The sequence below is a fragment of the Octodon degus genome, unplaced genomic scaffold (genome assembly GCF_000260255.1).
Source record: "Octodon degus isolate 3935 unplaced genomic scaffold, OctDeg1.0 scaffold00140, whole genome shotgun sequence".
In the NCBI taxonomy this organism is placed as follows: Eukaryota; Metazoa; Chordata; class Mammalia; order Rodentia; family Octodontidae; genus Octodon; species Octodon degus.
The window spans coordinates 1456345-1473914 of record NW_004524716.1 but is presented as its reverse complement, the minus strand read 5'-3'; the positions used below and the strand labels follow the sequence as shown (position 1 = coordinate 1473914).

Genomic DNA, 17570 nt, shown 5'->3' with positions numbered 1-17570 from the left:
AAAGAATGGATCAAATGAAACCATGTAGTAGGCAACTTTTTGAGATTGGATTTTTTCATTTAGCACATTGTGCTCAGTTCCATCGATCAGTGGTTTCATTGATCGATACTTTGTCCCTTTTTATTGTTAAATAATATGTATAGTGATAGGTCCTGGCCCTAGTATGAATTGCTGAATCATCATGGTGGTCATCTAATTTGGCTGACATCTTTAAAACAGAAGCTCATCTTCCCAGGACCACCACCCCCTTCTTCTCCAACTCAGCCCAGGGTGCAGTTTCCTTTCACCTTTCCCATCGCCTCAAAAAAGACCCCCAATCAGCTCTCTCAGGTATATCTAAACATTCCCTCCAAACTCCACTCCTGGGAAAAGGCCGTAAAACCCTCAGCCTTGCTTTGTTCCTACTGAAAAAATTCCTCATCTTCCCCACATTCTCTCCATGTCCTTAAAGATAATAAAGCCCTTTTCTCTTTTTTCTTCTGCCTGTTTTTCTGCTGCAACAGGTGGCTGAAAAAAACCTATGATATAGAAGTGTCTGATTATAGTTTTATATCCAAAGTTAAGTATTGGATATTTACTGTCCAAACTAAGGCCATCAGTGGAGGGACCTCTACACAAGTAAGCTACCCAGAGGTGAGACCAGCACCATCCTGTCCGCCCACCCACCCAGAGGCCTTGGCCTGGGCCACAGGCAGAGATATTTTGAAGAAGAAAGTCCTATACAGCACAAGGACTGTCCTTCCTGCTAACTTGTATTTGGGGACCCATCAGACAGACAGCGTCACGCCCTGCGGCCCCTGCAGTCAACAGAGGTGGTACCACCCCAGCCCTGCCCCTGCCCGCCCCCAGTGCCCAGACTGTCCGCACAGCCTCCTGGGTACAGGCAGCCCGGGACTCCCTTCAGAAACAAGAAAACTCCAAGAATCATTGTTTTCAAATAAGATGTTACATCTGGGTCTCAGCAGGAGCTTCGATGTTTCGTCTCCTCAGAGTACCCAGGTTTTGCTGTTTCCCTGTTGACCTCACTGTCGCATAAACTCCCAGCCCCAGAGCCTAGCAGGGCCCCTGGCGCCCACTGGTGCCCACAGGACAAATGTGGTGACCTTAAAGGAAAGTCAGCTGGGCAGTGGGGAGGGTACAAAGGAAAACCAAATCAGGCCAGCAAGATTTCATTTCATATTTTTAAAACCTGCACTCTCAGCTCTTTCACAATAGGTGGAGACCAGAATGCCCGCGAGAACCATAAAGCAGCCCTTTCTTCCTCTCTGACTGCCTCCCCGCCCGCCCGAGGCCCTGCTCCCAGACTCAGAGAGAACTCCTTGTTCTGAGGAGGGTGGGGCTTCTTATTGAAAAGCAGGTGGCGGAGGAAGTGAAAAGGGCCGGCTGGGTGGAGGTGGGAACTGAGGTGAAGGTGACACTATATGGGAGCCTCCATAGCTACCTAGAAATGCAGGTGCAGGATTAAAGTTCCTTCCCCAGAAGCTCAGGGCAGAGATTCTTGGAGTCTTTTTCTCTGCCCCCACATCTCACGACCATCCGTAGCTTCCCAATCTGTGACTCTTTCCCACGGCTACCTGAAAACTTTGCAGTTCCAGTCCTGTAAATAGAACCCAGTTGTAGTCCAGGCCCAACGTCTCTGTAGCTGCTCTGAGGTCTCAGATCCAGGGCTCTCCCCAGGACCTTGCGGAGCGGTGCTCTCAAACGATCAAGGAAGGTGGCTAACGTTAACCTAAAGGGAGCCCACAGTTGTGGACAGGAGGGCTCTGGAAAGAACTAACATCATGCAAACCTAGGGGTGCAGCCCTCCAGGGACCCCAGTGTGCTTGTTCATTGACAGGGACAGTGCCACACTAGGTGGGAGTCACCACATGGCTTCGTGAAGGGCCTGGGTTGCAAGGAGCCGTACCACAGTCTGCTCCATACATTGTCACACCTTCCGACGTCCTTATGGGGCTCATGTGGGTGTCAGATGCTCTGGTCTCCTCTTGTTCCAGAGGTGGATCAGAAAAGTCCTCAGATACCAGGAAGGGCTCTCACCATCTGTTCAAATCCTTGGAGATTTTATTTTATCTTTTGAAACCAGAGTTAATCCAATCATTTAGAGGGTGAAGGAGGAGGATCACAAGTTCAAGTCCAGCCTAGAATACATAGCAAGACCCTATCTCAAACAAATAAAAATAAAACATACCTGACTTCGGCAGACACAGTGACTGGGGTTCGATCCCTGGCATGCCGTGCTGGCTCCGCCACCAGGGTGCACAGAGATGGTGACTAAGACTGGGCGTGGTGGCTCCTATCTGCAATCCCAGTGCTTGGGAGGCTGAAAACAGGAGGATCACTACAAGTCTGAGCTGTGTAGTGAGACTCTGTAGATCCTATAAGTATATACAAAATAAAATTAAAAAAGACCTGAGTTGGCATACATTCTAAGGCTTGACTCACTTGGCAAATGCCACATTACTAACTGTATTTCTTTAATACACTCAATGTTCGTTCATCATTATCTGCCCCTTTTCCCAGGCTTTGTTCTTTAAGGTGAAAGATTGCTCTTAGTAAAAATCACCAAGTCCTTAGAATCTCAACTGATGCAGGGGTTAATTCAGGCTCCAGAAAATCCAGATTTGGGGCAGATGACTGGAGCCAGCACGATTTCACCTCCATCCTCAGCGCCTATCTAGAGAAGGCTCCGCCAGCATTAGGTCTCTGACAATGAGAGTATGAGCAAGCCGAGGGTGACAGAGCTTGTGTCAGGGGTGGGTGGTGACACAGAAAATGTGAAGCGCAAGCTCATGAGAGGTCCGTTTCTAGGCCCCTGTTAACGCTTCCCTAACAGGGTGACGCAGGGCTGACGCAGGCCAGGCACACTGTCTGCAATGCCCTCCAGCTTGCCGACGGGACCCCCTTCTCACCCTTAACCGAAGCTTCCATCTGACCTTCCACAGTGGCTTCTAATTCCTAGCCAGGCACAGGAGCCAGCTTGAGCAAGGCTGCAGGGCAGGAGGGAGCCTGGCATCCCCAGGGATGGGCAGCAGGCCAGGCTGGCCACACAGGCAGTGCCAGGAAAAGGGTGAGGAGCAGACAATGACGGCTGGAGCAGGCCTGGGCCCCTGGACAGGCTTCTGCCCTTCCTCCCGAGCCAGCCCAGGCACGTTCCATCTGCAGACTTTTCTCATTGCGCCTTGGTATAAGCAAAGCTTTCAGCCCTCAGTCAAGCCACAGGGTTTATCATTCCTGGCTCTTCCTCACCGTGCGCCACACCAGACCTAGAAGGAGCCAGTCGGAGGGGTCAGTGGTGACACGAGCAGGTAAGTCTCATCACCATCCCAGGGCCAGAGCTGCCCCAGGAGAAAGGAATGTGCTCACGTGTGCCAGGAGCTCCGGGCTTCCTGGGAGCCTCCTGGCCCTCCCTGCTCCAGCCAGACCTCCTCTCCAAGGCCACGGTCCCGCCCTCCCCTGGAGCACCGAGTTCTCTGCCCACCGCAGAGTCTAGGGGCAGAGTGTGCACAGGATGTGCTGAGGTCAGTGAGGAAGAGGGAGGGGTCAGACATGGGGTGTGTGGAGGTCAGCCCAGGACTGCACTGGGGTCTCCCCCTCCCACAGTCGGGCTCACACCTCAGGCAAAAAGGAAAGGGAGCAGGTTCTGAATACCGAATCCATCCCACTGCTGCCTGCGGAGCTTGGCCAGTCCTGCAAGTCTCCCTTTGCCCCTGTCCCGCAGGACCACGCCTGTGTCGCTGCAATGCAGGGCAGGTGCTGTCCAAGGCCCGGACAAGAAGATTCAGTGGCTGACTGGCTTATCTGCAAGGGTTTCCACAACACGGGCTTTCTGTGCTAATACCAGCACAGTCCTGGGCAAGCTGGGACGACTGGTTGGTGACCCTGACGGGAACGACCACCTGAGAGTCGGAAGAGAGGGTGAATGAACCTCAGCCCTCACAGTGAGGTGCCTAGCAGAGGCAGGCAGAAATAAAAGCAGCTCTCCGTGTCACTGGCAACCCAGGCCTGCTCTCAGGCCTCGTGGCGGGCTGGGGTCTCCTCCTGTGATGTCAGCCCTGCCAAGCCTCAGCCCTGCGCTCAGGCAAGGGGCCGGTTGGCTCTGTGCACTCTGTTGTTTGCCAAGGTTGTTATTCTCTCAAGCTGCGCAGCCTCTCCACTGGGTTCCCGTAGGCAGAGGTCAGCTAAGGACAGCTGATTAGCTTGCCCCTCAGGGCCTTTCTCCTGGTGACACAGCCTCTGGCTCAGAACAAAGGCCCCTCATTTAAGGAGGCAGTGGCTGTCGACTGTAAGCATGCTGCCACCTGCTGGCCACCGGGCTGGAATCGGGCAGTGAGCTTCCCAGAATACCCTGGGCCACATGCCAAGCTAGGATGGGTGAACGACACGCGCTGAAGGGCACACAGGAAGGGTCTCCAGCTTCGGAACGCCCAGGTGGGCAGTAGACACCCAGAGTGCGGGCCAGCATGGCCACCCTCGGCCACCATTGTATCCTTGGGGCCCGGGGTACACTGCGCTGTGCTGGCTGCGCTGGAGTCAATTGTTAAATATTCAGGAATCTTACAGGCTGCACTGTCAGCTTGAAGTCAGTAATTGTGGGAGTATTTACCCCGCGGAAACTGAAAAATGCTGCAAGCTAGAGCTTTCTCCAGCTCCAAGCGCCTTCCAGCCCACCTGCCTGCACACCACTGAAAAGCCCCATCAAACTTACAACAGGCTATGTGCAGCTCGGGGGTGGAGCACTTGCTTAGCACGGGTGAGAGCCTGGGTTACACACACACACACACACACACACACACACACACACACACCCCTTGCAAATTGTGGGCAGGCACTTTTCTCTGATTGCCTGCATTGAAAAATCCAACAATCTATAGGGACAGGCTACTGCAACTGATGAAATATGGGGCTGGGTTGCAGCTAAGTGGTAAAGCAATTGTTTAGCGCTAGAGAGGCCCCAGGCTCATAGCAGGTGTGACAAAAAAACAAAACTCAAAAGTTTCATACTATTGCTAACTGAGAGAAAGAAAGTCTCCCCCTGCTAGGAGGTTGTTTTCAGATAAGCCTTTAGGTCCAGAATTCATGCTGCGGAGAATGCAGAAATGTAGTCTGATAAGACAGCGTTTGCATATGTTTTGATAAAAGAGCAGTTACGAGGAACTTTTATCTAGAAAGCACACCGGTACAGGTGAGGACTGTGGATCAGAAGCAGGTGAGTTTGAGTGAGGGCTCTTCCATTTGCTACCCCTATGCTGCTGCGCAGATCCAACGGCTCTTTAGCTCCTGGGTTCCACCCACAGGCAGAGACAACAGTAGTACACCCTCATTCTGAGGTTGTGAGGTGACTTATTATTATTTTTTTTTTCATGTATTTAGTACAGGGTCTATAGGGCCTCACCACGTAGATCATGGTGATCCTCTTTTCAGCCTCTCAAGCACTGGGATTACAGGCACGTGCCACCACGCCCAGTCTCAGTGTGCCCCCAGGGGCAGAGCTGGCATAGCACGCTGGGGATTGAGTCCTGGCCACAGCACTCTGCCTAAGCAGGTGCTCTAGTCTGCTAAGCTATCTGGCTGGCCCATGAAGCGACTTATTTAAGCACGTAGAACACCGCCAGGCACACGGCCAGGCTTCCACACAAGGTTGGTGGTTAGAACCTCAAATTTAGCAACTCTGCAACTGTTTTTGCCATGACCCTGCTAAAACCAGTTTTTCCTCTGGATGTCTTTTGCAGGAAGGCGGTAGGATTTGTCCTGCTGGCCTCCGCACCAGCTGAACTCTGGCGTTAGTCCCAAACTTGGTTATTTCTTTGGTCCCTGCCATTAGTGATAAGTCAAAGTATCCTTTAGAACATACAAATAGTCAGATAAGGAAGCATCCTGTGTGCAGGAAAAGCATTAAGAAGCTAAACCACGCACACCTAAGGAACAAAAACAGGTTTTGGGTAAATAAGTCTCTGCTCAGTTAAGACGTCTATTATGTAAGTCCAGAAGCGGGGCTCAAATCTGATGCCAACCAGAGAGCTGAATTATTTTTGATTTTAGTGTACCTGATTTGCATCATATTAACAAAAGGCAGGTTACTGGGCATGTAGAAAAGAGCAGACAGAAAGTAGTGCTCCCCAGTGGGAGGAAGTCCGGGGCGTACAGGACCGAGGTTTACTGCTTTGAGGGAGGAGGGCAGGGTTGTAAGCGAAGAATGTGGCCAAGTGCTAGGCAGCCTGGCTGTTGCGGCCCGGAGTCTGTACTCTCCTGTCTGTCTTTGGATAATGACTTCGCTCATGGGGCGCTGAAAGACTTGGGAGAAGATGTCCAGCAGCACAGAAACAGCTATTTTCATTCTTAGGTAGTTATGAGTGAGTTGGCATTGCACACCTTTGCATGTTGTTAAATAGCCTAAGATTCCATTAGGCTGCAAAAGACACAAAACGTAAATAATAGCACAAGTTCCATTTATTTCTCCTTCACATCGATGAAATCCAGGTGACGGCAGCCCGGGACAGGCATGGTGATTCCACAGTCACCACAGGCCACTCTGTGGACGGACCAGCTGGCTGCATCCTGCTCAGTGTGCGGCTTTTGCCTTGTGGTTCAAGACAGCCACTCACGCTCCAGTCATCGCTGCCTTCTGAGCAGCAGGAAAGCACTGTTTTCCAGAAGTCTGACCCTGGTGGCTCCAATCATCGGCCAGATGTCACCACACGAGCTTGCCTAGATACAATAAAGGTTTTATTTATTTATTTTTTTAAATTTATTTGTGCGTGCGTGCGTGTGTGTGTGTGTGTGTGTGGCCTGCTCAGCCCACCAGGGGGCGGGGCTGGCTGGCATGTGGTGCTGGGGGATTGAACCGCGGTCCCTGTGCTTTGCTAAGCTTGTTCTAAGTAGGTGCTTTAGACCACTGAGCCACCTCACCAGCCCTACAATAAAGGTTTTAAAAAAAAAATCTTTATGCCAAGTAAGAGTATAAGGTACGAGTCCAGATAAAAGTTAGGGGTTCTATTTTTTTTTCCTGATTTTAATAAATATACTATGTTTATTTGTGTTTTTGGAAATACAGAAGTATTTAGGAGAAAGGGACATTATATAGCTTACTTTTAAATAGTTCAGAAAAAATATGTGACTACAAATTAATGAGGTAAATGCAGCACAATGGGAATCTGTTATATTGTTTTTCAATTTTTTAGATTCATATATAAAATGATGCACATTATTATCATTTTTTTTTAATTTTTTTTTTATTTTTCAACAAATAATACACAGGGGTTCTATTTTTAATGAAGGAAAGTAGGTGGAGGGATGAAGTATAATTCACCACAGTTGGCCAATTTCTGTCCACCAGGAAACCCCAGAATAAGTTACCTCAGGAGCCCAGCATGTCAGGGCGATGGGGCTCCACTCCACTCCACTCTGCAACATGCCATCTTGCTCTCTGGTGACTTCTACTCCCCCGTACCCCTCCTGTCCTGGAACCCCACTCTACTGCCTCTATGGACCCTCTCCGAAGCTTTCCTCCTTTCCAGTCCTGCTCTCACACTGGACTGCAGGCTTCCGTGGCCTGTAGTGATAACCCTTTGTGGCTCTTTCCACCTCTACCCTAGTCTGTTAAGCCTTCCTGTTGACAGGGCACCCTGAATGAGCTCCAAGCACCACTAAGACACATTCCTGAGCAGGATCTCTCTCCCCAAGTCCAAGTTCTTCAAAATTCTGAAGGCTAGAGCTGGCCGGATAGTTCAGCGGGCTACAGCACTTGCTTAGGCAGAGCTCAGGGACTGGGGTTCAATTCCCAACATGCCATGTGAGCCCCGCCCCCGGGGAACTCTGAGACTGTGATTGAGCCTAGGCATGGTGTCGTTCGCCTATAATCCCAGTGCTTAGGAGGCTGAAAACAGGAGGATCACTAAGAGTCTGATCTACGCAGTGACACCCTGTAGACCCTGTCCTAAATACAGTATTAAATTAAAAAAAAAAATTCTGAAGACTATGAATAGGCCTTTGCCTGAGTTTCTGAGCTCAACTCCCTCAGACACTCGAAGCTCTAGCCAGAAAGGGCCACTTGTCACTCCTCGGGTGAGCTGCACTACGCTGCCTTGCCCACACCTTTGTTCTTCCCTGGGCCCGTTTTCTTCTTGGTCTCAGCCTCCTAACTTGACTCCACCTACCTCCCAAGTTCAGCGCAAGCGTGCTTTCCTCCAGGAAGTCCACCCATGCTAGGATGACCCTTATCACAGGAAGGACGCCCTGTTTCTCCTAAGCTTGGTCTACAGGTATTTCTGCATCCTTACTAGAAGGCACGCCTCTGTGGAGCTGGGCTTGCACACGCTCACACTCGTCCCTGCCTCGATGCCAGAAGAGCCAGCAAGTGAGCTTCGCTTCATTTGGACGCGCAGAGAAGTGGAGCCCCCTCTGGGCTTGCATTTTAGGGCACAGCCAGGGGTGATGGAGTGGTACTGGGAAGGATCATTGTCATCTCTCTTACTTCTTTTATCAGAATAGCCATAAACATTAAAACTTGGGGGATTATGTGCAAAAGAAAAGATTAAGTTATTTGAACCAACTTCATGTTTCAGATTAAGAACCCCAGTCTCAGAGCAGTGAGGTCCTGCGAAGCACAGTCCAAGGCCGAGCAACAGAGCGCAGGGCGGTACCTAGACGATGCCCACCTCTACCCTCCTATTTTTCTGCCCTATTCAGCAGCCGTGATGCCGCCCACTACCAAGCACATACCTAGTGTTGAGAAATAGATCTTGGGGGCCAGGGAGATGGCTCAGTGGAATAAGTGCTTCTCTGGCAAGCGCAAGGGCCTGAGTTCAATCCCTGGTTCCGCAAAAAAAAAAGAAAAGAAAAGAATTAGATCTTGAAGGTCACATGTTGGCTGCTTTTTTTTTTTTTTTTTTTTTTGTCATCCTAAAACTGTGCTTAACCACCAAAGGGAAAAGAATGCTGTCCCTTCGCAGCATTCAGGTGGGTTTCCTTTGGTTAATTAGATTTTCCCTCTTTTCCGTTACCACTTTTCCAGAGGAGATAACAAAATGGCTTGTCCAGTTTTCCGATAGGACTAAGAAGTTTCTCAGAAATTCCCCCATTCTCCCCTGGTTTGTAACAGACTAGTCTTGACTGGAATAGATAAGACCATGCACTGCTGAAAGGTCCTTTGTTTGAGGACTACAAGCAGGTCATTCAGTTCACCCCATTCATTATCCTGCTGTACTTTTGGGTTGCAAGGTTAAGCCCCGGGGCACAATGTTGATGGAAGGGAACATTAAGTACCAAGCCTTACACGCTTGTGTTTTTTCCCCTCCACTTTCACCTCCCTTCTCCGGTGAAGGTTACGGCTACAGCTCAATACTCCAGTGACTCACTCCAGGAAAGGGACATGTGACAAGAACCTGGCTCTCATGGGACTGCTTGCCAGGGGTGCCAGGACAGAGATGGCATTGTTCAGAGAAGATTCAGGAAGTCAAACATCCGGAGACAAGAGGGCATGGTCAACTCACCCCACAGGCGGGAAGAGAGCATATTTTTCTTCCCACTGACCAGCCTGTATATTTACTCTAAAGGACGCTCAAAGGATTCTGGAATGCTTATTCCCTCGGGTCTCAATTGTGGCATTATTGATGGGCCAGCAAGGGGACAGGGGATTGCTGCTCCTGGAGTCCTTTATCTGTTGTCTCCCTTTCCAAGAGTCCTTGAGATAACATCCCCGCGCCCATCTGACACACAAGGCCATGGCAGAAGCACCCAGAAAGAAAGGCATTCGCCCAGGCCTTCACCCTATGAAGCAGCAGATAAGACAGTCAGAACCTGGGTCCGGGCTGATAGTGAAGGGTCTTCCAGAGGCAGAGCAGGTCTCTTTCCATGTCAGGCCCAGGCTCCTTCTGAGACCGGCGCTACGTGGCACTGGTAGCAGCTGCTGAATGTGCGCTTCGGCAAGCACCGTCTCATCCAAATACACCTCTGTTTTGACATTTTTCTCTCCATCTGTCTATTCTTCCTCCCCACAAGACTTTCTCCCTGAAGACTTTCCAGATTAGCCAGTCCTGAGGAATTCTCTCTGTCCCTTTCTATCTCTGGGTCTCTGTCTCCGTCTGCCTCTCTGTCTCTGTCTCTCTCTCATCCACTTACAACCCTGATGTGGGCCTTTTTTTTTTTTTTTTTTTTTTCCTTTGAGGCAGCGTCTTGTTTGGAGTTTCTGCAAGGAGAAAAATACAATGTAGGGCTTATTTTATTAGATTATTTTACAATGAGTCACCCAAAGAATCATGTACAAGGAGTGCAGGAAATCTGTCTACAAACTGAAGACCAAAGAATTCAGCCAAGGGCCTGGATCCTAATATCCTGCATGAATCTAGCTGAAGACCTAGAGCCCCTCACAGTGCCTCACATAAGTCCAACTGGAGGCCTAGAGCCCCAGCAATGTCTCATTCAGGCCCGCTTCAGGGACCCTCTGGGAAGGCCCCAAGGTCAGTGGGGGAAGCTAGAAAGTGTGTGCTCGCAGGATGAAGGATCTGTGCCAGCAGGCTGAGGGGTCTGAATTGGAACTAGGAAGCAAAGCTCAAGGTAAGCACCAGAACTCCTCCAAAGTTCCACAGCCATCCTCAGTGACAGTGAGGTCCTGAGCTCCTCCAGCGATGAGGAAAGCTGAGTTCCCAACAGGAAAGCCAACATGACAAGCTTCTCCAGGAGGCTGAGCAGTGCACCATCTTCCCCTCCAGAGCCAGGAAGCGATGCTTAAGATGAGGTCCAGTGCTCCCCCAAAGGGAACCACAGCCATTCTCAGTGACATTGAGATCCTGAACTCCTTTTCCGATGAAAACAGCCAAGTTCTTCAGGACAGCCAGCAGGACAAGCTCCTCCAAGGGAACCAACAGCTCCTTACAGCTTCTCACAGCACCCAACAGCTTCCCTACCAACCTCATGTTCTCTAGTTTTGCCTCTTAGACTGCCGGCAACAACCGTCAGGTGGCCTCCCATACCCAGCACTGTGCTAGTTCAGTTCAGCTGGGTGTAACAAGTTGACCATCACCAGTTAGCAATCCACCACAGGCAGTAATGTCTCACCATGTAGCGCAGGTTGGCTTTGAACTTGCAGTCTGCCCATCTTAGCCACCTGAATAGCTTGGATTATAGTAGTCTGCTATATACCATGACCACCAATGACTTAGCTCTTAAATAGAACATAATTTATCTCCTATAAACTATCAAGTGTTTGTGTAACTCTTGCCGTGCTCTAAATGCCTTGAGGGGATGGCCCATGCCTTTGTTGAGCCCAACAATCCTTATGTTAATCTTATTCAAAAAGCCAAAAAACGATAATTCTTAGCATCATGGAAAACACCAAGTTGTTGCTGATAAACAGGTGTTGAGTGATTAAACAGGCTAATCCTTAGTCCCTGGGAGTTTCTGGGATTCTGCTAAGTAGCCAAGTCCAGGAAACTGAGAGGTGGTTGTGTCCTGCGGTTAGTGTTCAACCACCCCCCATATCTTTCCAGGTGACGACACAGACATGGCTCTGCACTAAAACCATGTCGCAGGCCCCCACCAGCTACAGGGCGGATTGACAGGGTTTCTGGCTGTCTGCTCAGTCACCAATGCCACCTCGAATCTCCTAGAGCCGCAATCTGCCTGCACAACCCCAGACCTTGTCCTTTTCTCACTGAGGGTCTGCTGTTCTGCTTTGCTGTCCCAAGGCTGTTCCTCCTCTCTGCATACTCTGTTCACCTGGAGGCAAATCTTTAAAAAGAATGAGGGCCTCAGAGCGGTGGCCAGAGCCCCCAGCTGCTCAGCGTCACCCCCTCCAGCTTGCTTCCCTGTCTCCCAGGCCGCGCCCTGCTTCTCCTTGCAGCCCAACCTGGGGCAAGGAGAGAGGTCTCCAGCCGCACACCAAGATGCCTTTCCCTAACCCACACGAGGTCACTGGCCTGGGCCTGGCCACACCTTCATGTCCCTCCTGTTAGTAGGATGTGAGGATTCTAAAGGTGCCACCACTTCTTACCTTCGTTCCTGCTGCCCAGCCCTTGATTGTCACATAGCGATTGTCAGCGACTGTTAGCTGGAGATGCAGATGGCTGGTGACTGAGAATCGGTCTTGCTCCTGCTCTCTGAAGTCACACAACACGTCCGATCAACCCGATATATATGGCTTCGACTTTTAAAGCCAGCCTCTGGCCTGGACAGAGCGCCACTGCAACAGGGATGAGTCTGGTCACCTCCTTTGTGACAACCGAGGCAAGCAGGGGACCTGCTCAGCGTCATCCCCAGGCTCTGACCCCTGCCAGCACATCCATGGATTGGCAAAGCTGGGACCTGTTAGCATCTGCTGCCTTCCCAAGGGCAACTTGGCCAGTCTGGGCCCGGGACGCGGACAGCATCTGAGAGACTCATCAAATGTCTCTGCCCTGCCGTCTAAACATGAGGCCTGCCATGGATGTTGCCCTGCACACTCCTGGGCCATTCTGGGCTGGCACTGTCCTTGTTGGCCCATTAGGTTGTTATTGTTGTTTTTAGCAAACAGCTGATGTCTCATGGAAAATTTAGCACTTGCTTATGCCTGTTCCATTTATCTTCTAGTGTATACATTTTCTCTTTATTAGCAGGGACACTTCCTGGAAAACTAGATCTCTGTCACTTAGTGGTTTCATGTGTCCCTTCTGTTCCCAGAGTCAGAATCATATGACAGAACAATTGGTTGCTATGGAAATGACTGTACCACCCCAGGCATCAGCCTGTGCTGGAGAGAAAGGGAATGCTGTGTGCATAGGGTGGGGGCGGGGCTGCAGGGCCGCCGAGCGAGCAGGCGCTCAGACTAAAGCCTGGCTTCTCAGCCTGCTTGGCCCTCTGCCCCGCTTCCTACTCACAACTGTGAGCGACATCACTTAGCAGCACCCCAGCACCCCAACTGCCCACCTCACCCACACAGGAAAGCCGGCTCGGCTTGGCTGCTCCCAAGTCCCAGGCAAAGACCCCTTCAGTTTTGGTGGCTAGCCCCGCCTGGCCGCCTTTTCTCCAGTCTCAACCCTCCTGTTCCCAGTGAGCTTGTTCTCAGTTCATTTGAGCTGACCGCTTGGTTGTTCCTCCTCCCTCTCTCCTCCTCTCCCCCTCCCCCCTCCTCTCCCCATCCCCCTTCCCCTCCCCTTCCCTTCCCTTCCCTCCTCTTCCTCCTTTTTCTGTTGCTGTTAGCAGGCAGTGCCCACCCAGCAGCAGCATGTCCTGGCTGGCCGGCCTCCCACCGAGCCCAAGCCAAGCTCGGCTGACCACAGGTGCCTGATAAATGGCACTCAGAGAAATGGGGAGTCAGCCCCTGGCCTGTGCAGCGAGAGCTGCTCGGTCCTCTTCCAGGAGAAATAATAAGCCTGGGACAGTGGTCAAATTGGACAGCTCTGGGTCTAATTTTGGACACTGGTAACCCAACGGACAGAAACAAAATGCTAAAGCTTCAGTTGCCTAAAATGCCCTCATTTTATAAGGGAAGAACTAGAAAACAGTACCTTGTTGTTTAAAAGTGTTTGCTTAGGCCAGCCAAATCGCTCAGCAGACTTGAGTGCCTGTTCAGGCAGACATCGAAGCTGGGGTTCAATCTCAGAGCACTGTGCTGGCCCTGCCCCCGGGGGCGTGCCGAGCAAGTGACTGAGACTGAGCATTGTGGCACGCGCTTGTAATCCCAGCACTTGGGAGGCTGAACACAGGCGGATCACTACGAGTCTGATCTACGTAGTGAGACCCTGTAGACCCTGTACTAAAATTTAAAAAAGTGTTATTAATTTTATTGTCTTTTTGAGACAGGGTCTCACTATGCGGTTCAGGCTGCCCTCAGACTTCCTTTGTAGCCCAGACTGGTGTCAAACTCCAAACAAAACTCCTGCCTCAGCCTCCTGCATGCTGGGATTACAGGGGTGCACCACCACTCCTGGCTTTGAAGCATTTATTTGTCGACTCAATTGTATTTCAGGTTCATCTTTAGTCTCAGTTGCCTGTCACCCAGAAACATGCTCACTTCCAGCCCTCGGGTCCACGGCTGGCAGGGCCCTCTGGCCCACCATGGCAGGGTTCACAGCCGGGAGGCATTTGACCCCTCCCAGAGTGAGTTTTAGGATGAGGGGAGGCTCACAAGCGGGGTGTGGCTGGAAGCCATCCATCTGCCAAGTGGGCTGTGTCCCTAGGTCCAGGGCGATATTCCCCTGTTTTCCAGGATCTGCTCCCCACCCCATCCTCAGAGGCCCCACACAGGAAAGAAAGGGCTGGGCATCAGCGCACCTTGGGGTGTGGGCAGTGCCAAGCGAGACCCTGGAACCCGATGGAAGAGCTGGCTGAGCCTGCAGCGGAGCTGTCCCCGAGAGGATCCCAAACCCCAGCGGCCAGGATGAGGGCCTTGAGTCCATGTACACACACCTGCCCGGATGGGAGACACCTGGCCAAGGAGTCAGGGTTCTCTTCCTGCTCTCCGGGGTATTCCAGTGAGGGCCTTCTAGAGCCCAAGGGGATGCTGGGTGGGGCATCCTCACCAGGAAAATCACTCGCCAAGCTGGCCAGTGATAGATAGCTGAGCTGGGCCCGCAGGTGGACACCTGGCGAGAGCTGACTGGGGTCCGGGTGGCGGGACGGAATGCCTCTGTCTGGGCCAGGCCAGGAAGAAGCCGCCACTCCCCTTCCCCCTACTGTGCTGTCACCCTGGTTTTCCTCTTCTGCCCGACAGAAGCTGGGGAGGCTGGAGGAGCCCACTTGCGCACTGTAACCCCTCTGACTCACTCAACCCTAAGGCCCTGACTCCATGAAACGAAGGCTTGAACAGCAAAGCTTAGGGTTCTTTCTAGCTTTCTACCCTGGCTTGGTGTGTGTGTCCCATGGAACAAAAGACTCTCACTGCTTACATTTTTTGGTGTATAATTTCGTGTATACATACATACATACATGATAGATATTTTCAGTTGCCAAGGTGCCCAAGGCCCTCTCTCCAAAACTGTCTCTGTAGGAAAGGTGATAATTTGAATTCAGGCTTGAGGGGGGCCCATGAGCTGGTGCTTGTGGTTTGGCTTTTGGGAAACTGGAACACAGTAGAGCTGAGGGGCTTCCCAAGCACCATGTGAGCTTAAGATAGGCGGGCACAGCGTTCCTGCATATCTGCCCAGATACTTTGCCTGGTCCAAGCACTGTTTCATGGCTCTTCCTGGGAGAGAAGGCAAAAAGCTCAAATAGCAGAGCACACAGCCAAGCTGAGGCTGAGGAGCTCTGACAGCTATTGCTGTTTTCCATTAATAACCGTCATCTCCACTAATAGCAGCACCACGGTGAGGACCCAAAGCGTAAGGCGCCGGCTGCGGCTGTGTCCCTTAGACTCCACCTGCAGCTGAGGCGCCCTGAGGCTGCACACTGTGTCCAGGGGCTTCCTTCACAGCACTCGGAGGAGGACAGGGCAGCTTTCAGGGGAGGGGTGGGGGCTGCAGCAAGAAGAACTTTCTGGGCTGGCTGCGACTTATAAACCGGGGCCGGCTCGAGGTGGAGGTAACTGCATTAGGGGAAAGATTGAAAGGTTAATATGAAACCAGCTGATACTGAAAGAGAACAATTAGGGAGGTTAAGGGGCCTAATATTAGATTAATGGCTGCTGGAGGATAAAGTTCACAGCTTCCAGGAAAGACGTCTGACTCAGAAATCTTTTTAGTCGAGGGCTCTGTGTCTGGTTTGTTGATACCATTCTGTTCTTGGTAACAGAGTGGAAAAAAAGAGAGAAAAAAGATTATCATTCATTCACATAAAATGTATTTTACTTTCTCCATCTCCTCCATTCCCCTCCTTCCTCTCTTCCAGGAAAACGTCTGGTTTTCCTCAGGTCCTGGGGTGAGTTTCGGGGTCCCTTCTCCAGGACCCCTTTCCCCACATGTCTCTCCATCCAGAACAGCTCTCCCTCGGTGAGTATTTTCGCCAGCCTTGCTAGTAATTTGGGGTAGTTCAGAGCCCCAGGTGTTTCACAGACTAGTGGCTCAGTGAGATTTTCTGAAGCCACAGGAGTTAACCCATGTGTGGGGGATCCATGTGGGTGGGCTCACATGGCTGAGGACACCAGGGACTACACCAGGAATTTCACCCATGATTTCCAAACGCAGGTCTTGGGCCCTCCATATCCGGCCAACCCCAGACCCTGCAAATGTGGGGGAGAGCTTCTTCTCTGTCCTACACCAGCCCCCCACACCAGGCCCAGGCCCGCCACATGAGAGGCACTTCCCCGCCCGGCCAGACCCAGCACAGCCCGCCTTCTGGGTGAGAACTTCAGCCGCGCTTTGGGCCCTCCATATCCAACCAACCCCCAGTCCCTGCGAGTGTGGGGGAGAGTTCTGCTCCATATCCAACCAACCCCAGTTCTGCTCTGTCCTGAGCCCACCCACCACTCCAAGCACAGGCCCGCCGTGTAAGAGGCCTTTGCCTCCGTTATCCAGACCCCCCTGCCTGGCCAGACCCAGCGCAGCCTGCCATCTGAGTAAGAACTGCTGCCGCGCTCTTGGGAGTCCTGCAGACCCACCAAAACACAACACTGGTGAGTGTGTGGGAGAGCCTCCTCATAACCCTCCAGACCTAGCATACAGGCTTCAGGTAAAACCCTGCAGCTAAAGTCCCCGCAGTGAGACTAGGGTCAAAACCACACAGCTATTTCAGGAACAGATCATCTTACCAGAGGTGTACAGCTGACCCACCTCCAAGGGCAACAACGGTAAGGAGCTGGTCACAGTAGCCTAACCCAAGCCAGGCACAACTGCATGAACTAGAACTTGGTATATCAGTACCTGAATTTCATTAAGTGATAACATAATTGCACCAAAGCTCTACACCAAAGGCCACAGGTCAGTGTTAAATGAAATGATAAAGACAAGGAACAAAATGCAATCTCAGGTCTCAAGCCCAGCCATAACAAGTGCAGAGGACACTGACTCAGCTGAAATAAATGAATCGATAGTGTCAGAAGTAAATAAACAACAGCAGAAAGAGGAACTCAAAGCAGAATTAATTTCTGGAATTAAAAAAAAAAGAAAACTCAATTTATAGCAGCTGAACTTAAGAATCAAATGCAGAAACATATACAGGAAACACAATGCCCAACCAGAACAAATGTAGTGGACACTAGCTTAGCTGAAATACATGAATTAATAATGTCAGAAGTAAATAAGCCAGTACAGAAAGGTTTAAAGGAACTCAAAGCAGAATTAGTGTCTGAAGTGAAAAAAGAAATCTCAAACTCATAGCACCTGAACTAAAGAATCAAATGCAGAAACGTAAAGAAACCGAATCTGTAAAAAACTCTGCAGTAAAAGAACTATTAACTGCTTCTAAAGAAGACATTGATAAAAAAAATATAGGAAATTTAAAAAATGATGGATTCCTTGAATGAGCAATACAGAAAAGAAATAGATCACATGAAGCAGAGTCAAAGAGATGTATAAGGACCTTAAAATCTCAATTACAAGCCTGAAAAACCGTTTGAGTGAAAGTGAAGATAGAGTTTCAGATCTTGAAGATGCTGGTGCAGCTAGTGAAAAGGTAAGAAAGGATCTCTTAAAAACAACTAGGATGCAGGAAAAAATAATTCACCA

General features: G+C 50.8%; 1 long non-coding RNA gene across 2 annotated transcripts; it reads right to left on the bottom strand.

The window, feature by feature from the left end:
- Nucleotides 1-5558: 5558 nt before the first annotated feature.
- LOC111812739 lies at nucleotides 5559-13015 on the bottom strand. Of its 2 annotated transcripts, none has more exons than XR_002818155.1 (3): nucleotides 12898-13015; nucleotides 11987-12092; nucleotides 5559-6705 (listed from the first exon to the last, which is right to left on the bottom strand). It is a non-coding gene; the product is annotated as an uncharacterized LOC111812739 (long non-coding RNA). The 2 variants fall into 2 exon arrangements; XR_002818156.1 differs by having other exon boundaries at nucleotides 12903-13015.
- Nucleotides 13016-17570: the final 4555 nt, after the last annotated feature.